This window comes from Ornithodoros turicata, chromosome 2, assembly GCF_037126465.1.
Source record: "Ornithodoros turicata isolate Travis chromosome 2, ASM3712646v1, whole genome shotgun sequence".
Classification (NCBI taxonomy): domain Eukaryota; kingdom Metazoa; phylum Arthropoda; class Arachnida; order Ixodida; family Argasidae; genus Ornithodoros; species Ornithodoros turicata.
In genome coordinates, this window is record NC_088202.1 from 105118724 (window position 1) to 105134128 (window position 15405).

The window sequence follows — 15405 nt, forward strand, 5'->3', positions numbered from 1 at the left end:
ACGTTGCAAGGCATGTCTCTCCGATATCTCCTAACTTGTGATGAGCCCGAACCAGTTGACGGAATGCGACAAAAGTACCTCCGGAGCGTGCATCTTCCCTCGAGGGAACGACAGAGTGCTTACGTGTTGTGCGTGCCTCTGGGTAGGGCGTCCGTGTGCGCATCGCTCGCCGTGGGCGGACACAGAAAAATTGATCCCCAGCTGCCCGGTCGCATTTTACGCTCCGATATTCGCTCGTACACGCAGTACAGCGAGTAATATAGGGCACTGCAGTGCGACAAAGACATATAGGATGGGGCCTGCTCGGTATCTTTGCTCCTTAATCGCACTGTCCACCGTGTTGCAGCCGTGCATCGCGGGAAAAACTGCTAGACAGAGAACGTCAGAGAAGGACCGCAGGAATTGTACACCTGTTGTAATTGTATTGTGAGGAGTGGAGGTTTTATATGCGGTTCCAAAACTCAAGTCACTGCGTTAAATGGTATGTGCCCCGCGCGATTGGTCGAAAGCGCTGATTGCGTGTGTAGATGGAGGATCTCTGAACATTTTTTTTTATTGCGTGTTAACGCCGCGAAGCAACCGTGGCTATGAGCGGCGTACAGACATGGAGAGCAGGGAGGAGTTTGACACAGGGGGGTTAGTATGCGTCCTAGGCAGACTTCAGAGGGAACTGTGCCGACATTCGCCTGGAAAGTCTTCGGAAAACATACGGAAAACTTCAGACAGCACAACCGGTTGCAGGATTCGAACACATCACCTCCCAGTCTTCAGCATGACATTGGCTACCACCAGCGAGCGGACGCCTTACCTCGATCGGCCATGCCGCTGGTGCTTTTCTTTTTTTTTTTTTCTTCCACCTATTCGCCGCTGGTATATCTCTCTGAACAATTTCTCTCCGAGAATGCAGATCACCCCTTCGAAGAGGTTGTCGGAATAACTTAAAACGAAGCGAGCAAATACGAAATCATCAGTACCGATGTACGTTTTGCAAACGAGAGCATGGCATGGATACGGGCCAGCTGGTGGACAAACTCCATGATGAGAAAAGACTCAGGCTTTTCTCATCATGGAGAACGTTTTGCAAAGGGCAGTAGATGCTCCTGATACAGATGGTGCAATTTTAGCGCCCCAAAATGACGGCGTCAGATACCCCAGACATACGCACACAAAAAAAAAGGAAGAAAGAAAGGAGAGAGAACAGGACAAGAAATACATTAAATGTCCCTCTTCACTAAACTATGATTAGAAGTAAAGCAATTTCAGCGAATACCTACATACGAGAAAGCTGTTGATTTGTTGTCTAAATGACAATGAGCTCAACACTTGTTCTGGTTTTCTTTGTTTTCTTTTTTTTCGTTCATCCAAAGCGAAGTTAAATTAACGCATTTTAATTATTATCGGTCTTTTTAATGGAACTGATTTATGACTCATGTAGATTACGTTTGGATCAGATGTAAGACAGATTATACAGCGTATTTATTTTTATCCTTTGCAGAATTTTGATTAAAAAGCTATGAGAGCAGCACAGATGTCATTTTTGCAGTTGAGTTATACGGCCACGCAGACACCACCTCGAAGAAAGTATGCAACTAGAGGACTAATTACTTAAAATCATTAATGTACTCTTTAATTAGGGTATTAGGATTCGGGGTAAAAGATAGCCGAATGGGAGACTGTACTCGTTTAAAGCCATTCCACGTCCAACAAATCTTGGAACACGCACGTGTGCTAAGTTATCCATCCTCGAATTTTGATAAGCAAATGAGCCGAAACCGAAACCCGCCGACCGGGAACGCAGAGAGCACACCGTTCATTTCACGTCAGAAGGCCACGTGATTTTGAGCGATGGAGATGATTGGAGTAGGTGCCGATCTGCTGGCCAGATAAGCCTCCGTCGGCGCAGATGATGCGCTCCTGAGGCGCGCTTTTTCGATTTCGGCTCACTTGCATACCGAAATTCAGCGAGGGATATTGCACGGCACGCGCACTTTTCTGGATTTTTGAAAGATAGAATGGCTTTCAACGAAGATTCTATCCGGTCCTGCTATCTCGCTTTTTCCCAAAATTCCCTAATTAAAGAGTTAATAAATTTTAGGTAATTAGTCATCTTGTAGTTACATACTGTCTTCCAGAGGATGTCTCGTGCACCTCACCGCATCCCCATCCTTCAACCTCCTCTATCCTCCATCCGTCCGTCCTTCCTTTGTGTTTTGTTTTGCTATGCGTTTTCTTTTTTTTTTTTGGCTATAGTCGTGACGACGCCCACTTCTGTGTGTCCAACAACGGCGAGCCTATCCTGCCATCACCCCCCCCCCCCCCGCCCCCAGAGGATGTCCGCATGGCCGTAGAGCTCAACTGCCAAAACGACATCTGTGCTGGGGATCAATCACAAACGATACCACATCACCAACGCTATGAGTAGCAGCTTACATACTAAGAACGTACCAAGAACGAGAAGGGTTCTAATCTAATCTAATCTAATCTAATCTAATCTAACGAGAAGGGACCATTAAGAAATTTCAGAAAATGTTTAGTTCTCGGTGAAGAATGGTTCTCAAATATGACTTTTATCTGAAAAATATTCGATTTTTGCCACATTGCATTCCACGCAGCCGCAGACGCGCAACAAAAGCGGCGAGCACCCCGTACAAGCGGCCTGATTGTCATTTGCATGGTTTGCTCCAGCCAGTCAGTTCACCAGTACGGAAGGCCACCTGCTTCTGACATCACATCAAGTTTCTCCGTTGCCCCAGCAGCGATCAGGTTGCTACAGTCGCCCTTTTCGACCGCGATTTATGGTTAATATCTCCGCTATTCTAACCAATGCTCAGTTCATACTCCGCGTGGCGAATTGTTTTTAGCGCCCAATAATGAGTTAGGGATGTTTTGACCAGGATTTGTCAATGACACCCAGCTCGATATAAATCTGCAACGACTCTCAATAAGAATTCATTCACATAGTTGCTTTTTCCTTCTCTTTTCGTCATTTAAGTTGTATTAACACGCAACAGCAACAACTTTTCGCGAAGCTCCCCAGACAGTTTCCAAAGAAACGCCGCACGCGCATCGTGTGCTTTTCGTGGACATATTATGAACAACATTAGAGAGCACGTGGAAAAATGCAACTGCATCAAGCAGGTATTAATAAACCATACAATGAAAACCACAGAGCACTCGTGCAATATAGACGCTAATTTCACGTTCGCGACGACAACTTCAGGATACAGACCAGAATGCGTATTATCGATTGGGACATTGCACTGCCACTCAAGAAAACGTGACATTTGGCAGCCCTTTGGCAGCCCAACTCCTGCCCTTCGTGTAAACGCACTCAGAGTTTCGACTTTCAATGCACTTAGATGTGATGACCATGTTCGAAAGGTTCATTATAAGGAAGACCCACTCTTGTGCAAACAGGTCGCCATGTGAGCGCAGATCAGGAAGGCATTATCAATCGAGACTAGGTTGAGGCTGCCCTGTCAATGTTACTTTAGCAATGCTTGCAACACAGCAGCAGACGAGATCGAAGCTGGCGCCCCCTCAGAGACGTTGTGCGCAGCCAGCGCCACACGATATCGATGCCGATGGCGCCATCGGAACTATTGAGTCACCGCCAGATGGTTTGTCATGATGCAGACGTTCTTTCGTGCAGTCCTAATTGATATCGGGTTTCTCCCGAGTGTAACCGGTACATTTTAAAACAGCTCCACGCTTGTCCTTCCCACAATGCTGAGAACATTGAAAATAGCAAAGACAGCATAGAAAGCGAAGAATATCACTAATGAGAAAAACTCTGATGCGGCGTGCACATACGCCGTGCTCTTCTGCACAAAAAATAAAATAAAAAGTGCAGTTTTCACGAGTGAAGCACTTTAACTCGTACTCCGTTATTCGTGTTGCACAACAAATTATGTAAGGATATATCGGTATTCAATTTCATTACATTTTTTCCCGAAAGTTGGACGTTCGAATATCAAATATATGAGCCACGGAACGCGAACAACAAAGCTGAGCTGTGTACACAACTATAGCAATGAACCCTTTTGGAATATCAATATAATAATAATAATAACGCTTTTTATTACGTGCCCAAGAACAGCCTCGAGGGCCTTGGTGTTGGCGCACGCTCACAAAGTTCTACACAATGCTGAAGGCGACACATACACAGAAAATGGAGAATACACTCACAGCTTACACAGCGAACACAGGCTACGTAATACACACGTAAGTCACATTACAAGTATGTGAAACTATGACTAAATATATGAGTAAAAGATCGCAGAAATTATATGCAGTACTGATCAGGAAGACTGCAGGATATCAGGAAAAGAAAAATGACACAAGCAAAATTGGTGAACTTCACAAATGTAACATTTCAGCTACAAGCACTTTGCGTGGAACGGGAAGGGATACAGAAAAGATATCACGTGACTGCGAGTTTATGAGGGTCTTGCCTCGCCAGATAGTGTTCCCTTTACACACATTCGGGTAAAAAAAATAGGATGTTTCCGTAAGGACACACGTGGAATAGCAAAATGCAGATATCCTAGCAACCGTGGGCAGACAATTTGGGAGTGAATGTACTTGTATAGTAAAGTGGGCATCGGTAATGTCGCGCTGAGTTGAAAGGGGAATGAGACGAACGCGGCAGAGTGGATCTTCATAATTTTACAACTGCAGTCCGGGGGTGTGACAGAAATATAAATAGCGCAAAATGTGAAGCGCTTTCTTTTGGACAACTTTTAGGCGGTGAGAGCCAGTGTTACTTAGACAGTTCCATATTAAGGATGCGTATACGAGGCGAGGCTGAACATAGACCTTATATAGGCAAAGAAAAACACCACGGTTTGGGAATACCTTGCATTTGTAACGCAGGTACATGCACCTAAAGTATATGATGCCTTGATACGGTCACTGATAAGCACAATTTCTCCAGCGTGCTTGAAATCACGGACATTATCTTGCCTGTAGGAAACTGAATCGTGAACAGCTAGGGTGCAGGCAGAAGCGGCACTGACACTGCGATTTGAATGACGTTGATACAGCCCTGGGGAAAGGAATCGGTGTCACCACTGGTAATACGCGAGTGCAGATACCCGCACAGTTTTGTTTTTTGCCGATAAGCATACCGCTGAGCTGCTGGTGTAGTGTAAAATTTAACAACAATTTGGTGCTGGTTCTTTTGAAAGTATGGGAGGCGAAATGCGGGTGCGTCTAGCACATAAAATATAAATGGTCACAGTAAAATGATGATGTTTATCTGACCAGGACTTGGAGTGTTGAATTTACGTTCCACGTCAGACTTATTTATTGAAGTCTACGGATTCTTGCGCGAATAGGCGGAAACAGAATTCGGTCTTCATTTAAATTCAATGTGTCGCATAAGGCAGGACTAAAAAATCACAGGTCCGTTACGGTTGTGTAACGCGAATTTCAGCGACAGCACCGTCGGCATTGGGCCGTCATTTTAACCGCCCAATTCTAGTCTAAACAGTGCATGGCAAGTCAACGGCAGCACTTCGAGATCGTTCTTGAACCTCAAGCGATCGCACATCGAGCAACTGTATACACAATTGGGTTCTCTTCTTTTTTTTATTTTTTTATTGCGTGTTAGCGCCGCGAAGCAAAAATGGGTTCTCCCTGAGTTGCCTAGTGAAGCCTTTCGTGGCGGCTTTCGCTTGCCTCTGACGCCTCCTTGCCTGCGCTTCGGCGGCGCGTACTACAGGCCCACAGGGTCTTGCCGCTGAGTCCGCCTTGCCTCTGCTTCGGCGGCACGCACTGCACTGTCTTCGCGTCTGTGTTGTTCAGCCTCAGTTTCGGCGGCACGCACGTTGGAATCCTGACGTCGCACACTTTTGCCTGTGGCCTCGGCTGCACGACGAGCTGGGTCTTCGCCAGCTCTGCGCTTCCGTTCGCGTTCTCGTGCCCGCCGCGAAGCTTGTGCGTCAGCAGGACCCAGTATCTCCATGGTGTCTGAAGCAGAATCACTAAGGGTGTTTTCATTTACTCAAGCGCCATGCTAACATTGTTGTCGTCGTTACTAAGGAGTAAAAACCGGGACTGGTGTACTTAAAAAGGGAAAAAAAGGGGGGAAGCTATACTTAACGTTTCGAGCGGACGCTCTTCATCAGACAAAAAGGGGGAACAGGAAGCTAGTGCCGGAGGATGTTAAACATACTGCCCAGCCCGCTAGGGGGCATCACGTGAACGTGTTAACTAGGGCAGCATGTGTAACACCGGTCGACAGTTGATCTATCAAGAAGATGTGAGGGATATCCGCGGGCAATGAAAAAAACGTGTCATTTTTGACAGCTGATCACAGAAGTTAGAATCAACACTACAGATGCAGCATAGCCATAGAAATTGGGAAAAGGGGATAGCGTCTTTAACATGCCGTGGGTGGCATGAAGAATAAGAGAGATAATTGTGCGAATCTGTCTCTTTATAATAGATAGTGGTTTGTAGCGTGGAGGATGCAGCTGATACAGTGGGGTCAAGGAAGTTGACCGCCTTCTGAGAAATTTCGTGCGTGAATCTCAAAGCAGGATGGAAGTTGTTAAACGAATCTATAAACTGTTGGACCTCGGTGAGAGATAGCATGCTTGTAAAACCAAAGATATCGTCGATGTAACGTCTGAAGAATTCAGGTTTGGGCTTATCGTAATAGGTGAAGAACCGTTCTTCAACAAAACCCATGAAAAGATTTGCAAAAGACGGGCCCATTTTGGTGCCCATGGCAACACCCCATTTCTGCCTGTAAACAGCCCCATTAAACTGAAAAGCATTAGCATTAAGGCCGATTTCGGCCAGCCGTATGATTGTGTCAGTGGGGGGATCTAAGACTGAACGTCCGTCCGTTTTATTGTTCTGACACTCGTCGTCACTAATACTATGTTTGCTTTTCCTTCTACGGACGACGCCGACGACGCGCACACAAGCACACACACAAACACAAGCACGCGGACTATATTCGCTCACTTCTAAAAATACCCCTGGTGATATCCCCCCCCCCCCTGGTGATATGATTCCTGAAGTACACAACAAATGACGAGGAACATGTGCTACGTGATTACTACGTACATTAAGTTTCAAATTAACAAGTCTAACGGGTACTTTCTCTCGCGTGTGTCCGTGCGCGTTTAAGCACCGCACCGGATGGACAGCAGGAAAAGTATTCTGCAATAGGAATTGAAGTTCTGAGGCTGGAACACAGAAGAAAGGGCAACATAACACACAAGCCTCAACTGCCTAAGAGCAATGAAAGAAGGAAGTCACTAAAAAGGAAGTCACTGAAAGGTGTCCCACAGCTGGCCAACCCTTTCAGTGACTTCCTTCTTTCAGTGGTATTCTGCAACCACGCCTTCATGCAGGCTAGGAACGAATTTTTTAATACTACCATTGTATTTTTGGAAGTTATTAGCTTATTACGTTGTGTTGCAGCATGTTGGTGAAACTCAGAGATAAGCATTAAGTACCTTTTTTATTAGCTTAACTAACTACTAACTACACCACGAAATTGTAGTTTAACTACTAGTTCAAGTACATCTCAGAGACAGTAGTTACAACTACTTTGCAACCACTACAGTGTAGTTCAAATTCTTTTTGAACTATACTATGGCCTCTTTTGTTCATTCCTACGCTTTCCATGTGAGTATAAATAGCACCAACACGCTTTAGGAACAAAATGATAGCTTCCACGATAACTTCCTCAAAATCTTGTCTTCACCATTAGCAATGTTTACTCACGCCGTCCTCCGCATGGTCAACACTGCTCTGTACACTTGTTTTTATTTCATATAAACTGCATGGCCATTCGGTTGAGTGTGCCCCCATTCTTGCTAGTGGAAGTTAGTAAAATACACGCACAGAATAACAATTCATTCAACAAGCAAAAATCGATCCGGCGTATCTGCGTGATGTCAAAATGCGTCCGGCAGCACTGAAGAGGCGTGCCACGACTGAATCGGCGATGAGATGAGAATTTTTTGGTAGCTTGTTTTATCGCTGGGGGTAGTTTTCTAAGATCGACAGCTCAGTAGATAGAGAGTTCAGATACGACCGCACCTCTGAGTAAACTGTTTGGTGAGCATTAGCGTTCGAGGAAACAGCCACCGTCATTTAAAAGGCTGAAAATGTCATCGCTATCAGTTTTATCTTGACGCGTCTGGTACAACTGGGCTTGATGGGTTGCAGCAGCTACCGTTTGGTCTGTGTACTTCCCTTCGCACGATCTCTTTACTGCGTCCACGAGCTCCGCTTGGACCTCTGAGAGCTGCTAGAGGGAAACACACACACACAAAATAAAGAAGGAAAGAACTGCGGAACAAGTACTTGGTACAAGTTGGGACAAAAGTTTACGGAACACACGAGCGGCATACTCTTTCTTCGGTGCGACACCCTAGCGGCCGGCGGAAGCGGGTGAGTTCACTGCTTTGGAAGGGTGGAAGCGTTAGCGACACACAGTAGTTGCGGTGTCGCTTGGGTGTGTTCGGGGAGTGGAAGCTATATCTGTGTGTCGCTAACAGCGCACCCTTCCACCCCTCCGAAACAGTGAACTCACCCGCTTCCGCCAGCCGCTAGGGTGTCGCACCGAAGAAGTACGCCGCTCGCGTGTTCCGTGAGCTTTTGTCCCAACCTGTACGAGCGGTTTGGTATTATTCATTATTCAGATGCTGCCAAAACCGTGCCGCATGCTTGAAAGCGGGAAGTTTGTGAGAGGGACCTACTATATGAGCAGTTCTAAGAGTAAAGGGCAAATATGTGGTGAAATATGTTATGCTCACTCTCAGTTGCTTGACGAAGTTACTCGACTCTTTCACATTTACGCATATTACATTATTTGGACGATAAGTACAATATGCGACGAAGTTTTCCCCGTCGAGCTTCGGCGTAGCATTTTTGTATGCAAACTTCACCGCGAATGTCTCCCTTGCAGCACAGTACTCCGACGTAAGACATGCTGCAATCAAAGTTCTATCACGTCTCGAGTATGTCTGTCCATTACAAAACTCCTTCTCACCGCACACATGTTGTACAAAGCGTGGTGCCGCTGTATCTCTCCGTTATGGAATGCCCTACAATCAACCAATCATGAGCTTTTTACCGTCTGCATCGTATCTACTGTCCTGGTTTATTTTGTTACACGGATGTGGCCCCCAAAAATGAAAAACTCAGTTTTATCCAATCTAAACAATGACCAGGAGAGCCGTGAGGGAAGTCGAGGTCAAGGACAATACTAGGAAGTAGTAGTTATAGCCTCCAGTAACCTAACTACTGTACTTAACTACAAAGAAGTTTTTGTAACCACATTCCCAAGTGTAGTTTCTAACTACTTTTTAGCCGTCATCTACCTGCATGTATTTAGCTGCTGCCAATTACACGCTACCAATGATGGGCAAAGTACTAAGAAAAGTACCTCTATTACCTGTCTGTGGCGTTCGTCGCCGCTTCGCGACATCTCCAGTGGGTGATGGTGGATGTGTCCGGAATTCCTTTCCTTAGGTGATCTGGGGTAGCCGGCCCTCGTGATGAGGGCTACAATCCCCATTTTTTTCTTTCTTTCAATCAATCAATCAATCAATCAAGAAAAGTACCTCAAGTAAAGTATTAAGTATAGTTACAAAAGTATGTACTTTAAATACAGCCGAAAGTCCTGCCGGAGCTAAATACTTCAAGAAAAAGCATAAAGTAGTGAGAGATGTACTTGAAGTATACTTATTAAGTACCCTCGACTACAAATGCTGTTTTCATGCCACGGCTTTTAGCTCTTTACGGAGAATCATGTGCATGACGTTGGTAATATGTCAATGAGCTTGGGGGGAAGGACAAAGGAAGAAACACAAAAACGAACAGCACAAGCAATGAAAGTTTTAATATAGCAGGTACAAATATATAACGTGAAGCGAAAGAGAGCTGCGTCCCCTTTCCCCTACCTGGTGTCTCCATGTTATATATTTGTACCTACTATATTAAAACTTTCATTGCTGGTTTGAGCCTTGACTTCTGTTGTTCATTTTTACAGCGGTAACTGTTTATGGGAAGATCTCGGTAAATCGCTGTGGCTGTATCACAAAAGCCTCGGTTATTCCCGACATTCCTCGTTATCTTCTGCACTGCCAGCAGCACCTTTCCCAACGGCAAGCCCTCCGTCGTCGTCTAATGCAGCTTGGGTGCAGCACGACGTCCATGGTTACCCTCCTTGGTCCCGTCCCTCGGCCTACCCAGTGGGTCGTCACCACAGCCCTGCTCCGCTTCCTGCACGATTCGGGACTTGCGTCCGCCCTTTGACCGGGCTTTCTCGCGCCATGTCGTTCCAGTGCTGCACTGACTGTTTTTCTTTCTTTTGTATTTCAATCTTCTCTTCTTTTTTTGTCGAATAGCTGGCCAGCATCAGCCTGGCTGACATTTCCTCTTTTGTTTCTATTAAACATATACCCCCCCCCCCCCGCCTCGGTTTCGGTGATGCTAAACGAGTTAAAGTATTCTAAAGCTAATCAAAGTTTTGTATCTGTCCCTTGTATGTGTTCCAGCCTCAGAACTTCAGTTTCTCTCTTGTTCTAATCAAAGCAGTTTTGAGATACTCAGAGATGGGTACGTTGTCGCGGAAAGTGTCCCCGATTTTTCGGCGTTTCCTGTTCCGCTTTTGTCCCGCTTTCAGTAATATTTTTGTCCCGCTAATCCCAGCTCTACACATCACCACTCACTTCACAGATCACAAGGCAGTACTGGTCACTCTAAAGCAGCGACTAAAGTAGTTGTGCATATATCAACAATAAAAGTGTCAACATCCACAGTTAGCAGCTACCGCTGAAATTCGCGTTACACAATCGTAACCGTCCTGTGATTTTTTTTTTTTTTCGCCCTTCCCCCAAGCTCAGGGACACGTTATACCAACGTCAAGTATACACCATCTCGCTTGCATTTTACCTTTAGGTTCATACACATACATACGTTAAAATGCAACCTCTCAGACAAACACGCATGGACAGTGTATGCACGAGTAAACAACGCGAAAGAGCATACTGAGACATGCCAATTTATCGGCTCCGATTGCATTGCGAACTGGCTAAAATAGGTCGAGGTGCAGTGCTGTGAGCACCACAATGAACACGGTGGTGGCGGGACGGATGCGGCGCCGGCAGTTGTGCAGCGAGCTGGCGAGGCTCACAGAACGATACTTGAAGTACTTCAATGGAAAGTACAGCAAAATGCAACTTCAAGTAAAGTAGAAAGCATTATTCAGCAGAATTACTTGAAGTAATGTAAAAGTACCCCAAAAAGTACTTAAGTACCGAGTACTTCAAGTACGGCCCATCACTGCGTAAAACTTAGCCATTTCAACAGCACGTCGAAATCCCCCGTAGCTCGGTTGCCGAAAATTGTATAAATCTCTCTAATGAGTTATGTATGACCAAAAGCGAGGAGGGTAGTTGCCACTCTCCTTGCGAAATCCGCGAATTATTTTATTGTTTCTATTGACAGTATTTTCATCCTTCATCAATCCGGAGTCTCTGATTTACATTACATAAAAATACGGGCAATGCGTTCAAAACAAACTTTCCGAGCAACAGCTTGTCCATTTGTCCCCTTTGTCAAATCCCCTGGGTATGACAGCCAGACGTAAAGACTATCCCGCTGCAAGGGGCGGGCGATCGGCGTTTATCATGGTACTACAACCGAGCGCAGGCCAACCCGCCATTTGTCTACACTGTCCACAATCATAGCGCCCGTGCCGGAAACCGGCCAGCAGCTGCTCTGCACGGCCGGTGTTGATCACGCCCACGTCACAGACACTATTAGTCCCTTGTACGGTGCCCTATCTACATTGCTCCGCACGCTGACACTGTGTGATAAAGAATGCTTATTCTTCATGCAATCTATCGATACACATTTCTCAAACAAAGCCACGTAAAACAATTACGGATGATGTTTTTTGTAATTTTAACCGACTTCTGCAGGAAAGTAAACGCGAGACAAAAATTCGAAATATGTTCAAGGGCAACTCAATGTGTCAATGGACATATTTCTTTTTATTTTCTGGTGTGGGTTCCAATGATATTTAAAGATCATTAATAAAAAAATCGCTTGGTCTCGGGCAGCAATCATGTTACTATGTGTAAGAGTGCAGCTTGGTGTGTGCATACCTATTTTGACAAGCTGCTGTAAGTAGGCAGACGCAAACCTTCGAAGAATACGCAGGTGGTAATTCAATCGATAAAGAACAACACTGATCGACACACTTACTCATTGTCACGATATATCTGTTGGTCGTACGTACAGCAGATGCTGGCTTTACATCAAAGTCTTACTTTAAGTCAATGCAATGGATACGGCATTCTACGTGTATTTCGACAGCAGTATGCTTTGGCACCCCTTGGAAGTGATATATGACAATGGTGGTACGACAGAAGTATTCCGCAAACCGTTTTCCACACCAATAAGGTCAGTTCTGTATTGTTGATTTTTTCCCGATAAACCTGGACGATCTCCTCCGCCCGAACACGATGTGCTCGACCTCAACGATAAATGTTACGTGCGAATTCCGAGAACTACCTCTGTTCTAAATACGTACTTAAAACGAAGAGCTGAATTTTTTGGGAAATCGTACGCGGACCTCAACCACTTACGTCGATCAAAACTGGCAATATGAACAATCTTCGGACGCATCCACGGTTCGGTCTTGCGCGGATGATCTTTGAGAAACGGAATGGTGAGCTGACGTGACGAGAAGAGCAATTAAATGCAGGCTGTCGAAACCCAGTCTGAAAGCTGGGAGATCGAACCGGAGCAGTCGCCGACACCATTCATCCGCCCGCGCGGCTCCAGCGCGCGGTGAAACACTCGACGTTGCTTTATAGTGTTTAGCACTCCACAGGAACTGCTGTATGCATCACCTTAGTGAAAGAACATTGCGCATATTAGGAACGCGACTGCGTATGTGAATAGTGGCATCAAAACGATCCCTAGAATTTTCCCCGGTCTCTTTTGTGCGCAACATGTGCGCTCGCTATGTGGCTCAATATCAGTCTCAGAGCAACCTGGATAATAGTAAATCCTTGTCCCAGTTCGGGAGCGGGAGCACGTGACTGTACAGCGGAAACGTATCACAAAAATTGCAGGGTCGTTCGTTCCTGATACCAGACCATCTAGCTGTTTGGATAATCCGTTCACCTCTCTTTTCCTATTTGATTAATGCATTGTAGTGTGCAACTTGCATATTACGATCATTAGGGTGATATATAATGTTGCGCTTATCACAATGCTCCAGTGATTTATTACCGGCAGGGATGATTAAGGTCAGATGTGTTGAAAAATGTGATGGCGAGTCCGACCTTGCTACAGGACGACCCCTAGCTTTTACCGTACTACGAACCATGAAATCAGACGCAGAAAGAAGCAGACGTAAACATTTAGGAGCGCCTAGTGACCGAGGTACAGAGGCGGGGCCTTCGCGCAAAGCAGCGTAACATTTAGAAAAATGAGAAAAGGTATCGCCACTGTATTACCCGTCTTACACATACGAGTGTGTGCATACGAGCAACGAAACTTGTGACATTAAGAGGCGTGTATCGGCACGGTACAATTATCCACAGCGGCCGTCCATCAGAACTGGAGGCCATGACCTGATGTACCTGGCATTCGACATGTGGCAAGCCAGGATTTATGGCACCCTCACTACGAAACTTGGACATGACGATAATCATCAGATCGCGGCAAACACGTAAAAGAACATACTAACCCAGAGCGTCAGGAGGAGGCATTCGTGCTCAACACGGTCTCCTCATAATCCAGTTGAGACCGCCAGAACCAGGGCAGGGAAAAGCAGATCCACACTTCACACTAAAGGCAGAGTATCCACAGTACAACGCAGGCACAGTGCGGGAAGCATACGCTATTCCACAGCCAGAGCAATTCAGCCAACCGACCTTGCCGTGCTTTCAAAACTTTTTTTATCACTCTCTTTTCTGCCTCCTCTTCCGTGATACACCTCGCGGAAACTGCGAGCTGTGCGTCGCTTCACTCTTGCACGAGAGAGCGGAGGGGAAAGACACTGCAGCGAGAGACGAAACGGCACGGTGGAAACTGAGGCAAAATGTCAGGCCCGACCGCGAAATGTTCCAGTCGACGCAAGACGACGACAGCGGTCGCCGCCGCCATTTTGGCCAGTCTCCAAAAAGAGCCGAGGCCAACCAGAGTTGGCCGAATGAGGGGACGCTGCAGTGCTCGTGACATCACAAGGCACGTGACGCGCTTGCGCGGCGGCACGCACGCCTTTTTTTGTTTGCGGAGGGGGATGCGGAAGATGTTGGATGGGAAAGAGGCTGTCGCTGGATTTACGCGTTGGCAGTCTGCTGCGTGTGGCTCTGTCTACGAAGGTGACGACGGATGTGCCTGGTGGTGGACGTAGTTTGGGTTCAAGGGAGGTCGTGGAATTTTTACGTGGCAATGCTGAACGATAGAGTGATTAGTGGCCGGGAAAAAGCGAAAGGAGAAACGAATGCTGAGGTGCTTTGAGTGTGTAGCATGGACAGATAAATTTGATGACAGTAATATCGGACCCAGGTAAAGCAAGGAATGCAGTAGGTCCTCTGGTGGGGGGACTCGCCAGAAGAGAAATTAGGGCTGTATCAAAAATATGAGGCAGCAATCGAAATGACAGTTTGGAACCTGTAAAGTGCGGCGGTCAGTTACATTACTCCCATACATTACCAGGTTTGCGTACATATCTCACCAACAAATTTTGCCGGTCGTTAAGGTGTTGGTTTTCAGCAGTTACAACTTCTGGTCTCCTAGATCGTATGAACTCCCGATTTTAGGCCCCGGACCATGATATTTACTCCTCAGTACCGCAAATAGTTGTTACACTCCGCATGAACTTCCGTGCATATAGCCCCGATTAATGGTCGTTATTAATGGTCGTCGGATTAGTGGTCGTTTTCTTTTCTTTCTTATTTGTGTGTGTGTGTGTGTTAGCGCCGCGAAGTAAATGTGGCTGTGAGCGACGTACGGACGTGGACGGATGGAGAGCGGACAGCAAGATGGAGGAGGGGATACGGGTTAGTATGCGTCCTGGGCCGACTTCAGGGGGAACTGTGCCGAGTTCCGTCTGGAAAGTATGACGGTAAACCCAGAGAAAACCTCAGACAGCATGAACGGCGGTAGGATTCGAACCCACCACCTCCCAGTCGGAAATAATGGTCGCGATGCGTCTATAGTCACAACGGTTACTAAACGTGTACTCTTTTTTTAGTGTGACTGAAGGGCCTCGGCGCTTCGTGCAGTAGGCACTCCTCTCGCGTGGGTCAACTTTTGGGAGTTTCTGAGAACTAGTTGCAGTATTTTTCACCCAACGTGGACTGCAGATCGCGTTTTCGCAGCCACATGCGTCTTGAATCGTTCTCGTGT

General features: G+C 46.3%; 1 protein-coding gene across 1 annotated transcript in view; it reads right to left on the reverse strand.

Annotated features, from left to right (window-relative positions):
* Window positions 1-14203, reverse strand: part of LOC135385908 (unconventional myosin-Ia-like) — a 138065-nt gene extending 123862 nt beyond the window's left edge. Inside the window, exon 1 of the mRNA XM_064615524.1 lies at window positions 13739-14203. The gene's annotated coding sequence lies outside the window, so the exon portion shown is untranslated. The remainder of the gene's footprint in view (window positions 1-13738) is intronic.
* Window positions 14204-15405: the final 1202 nt, after the last annotated feature.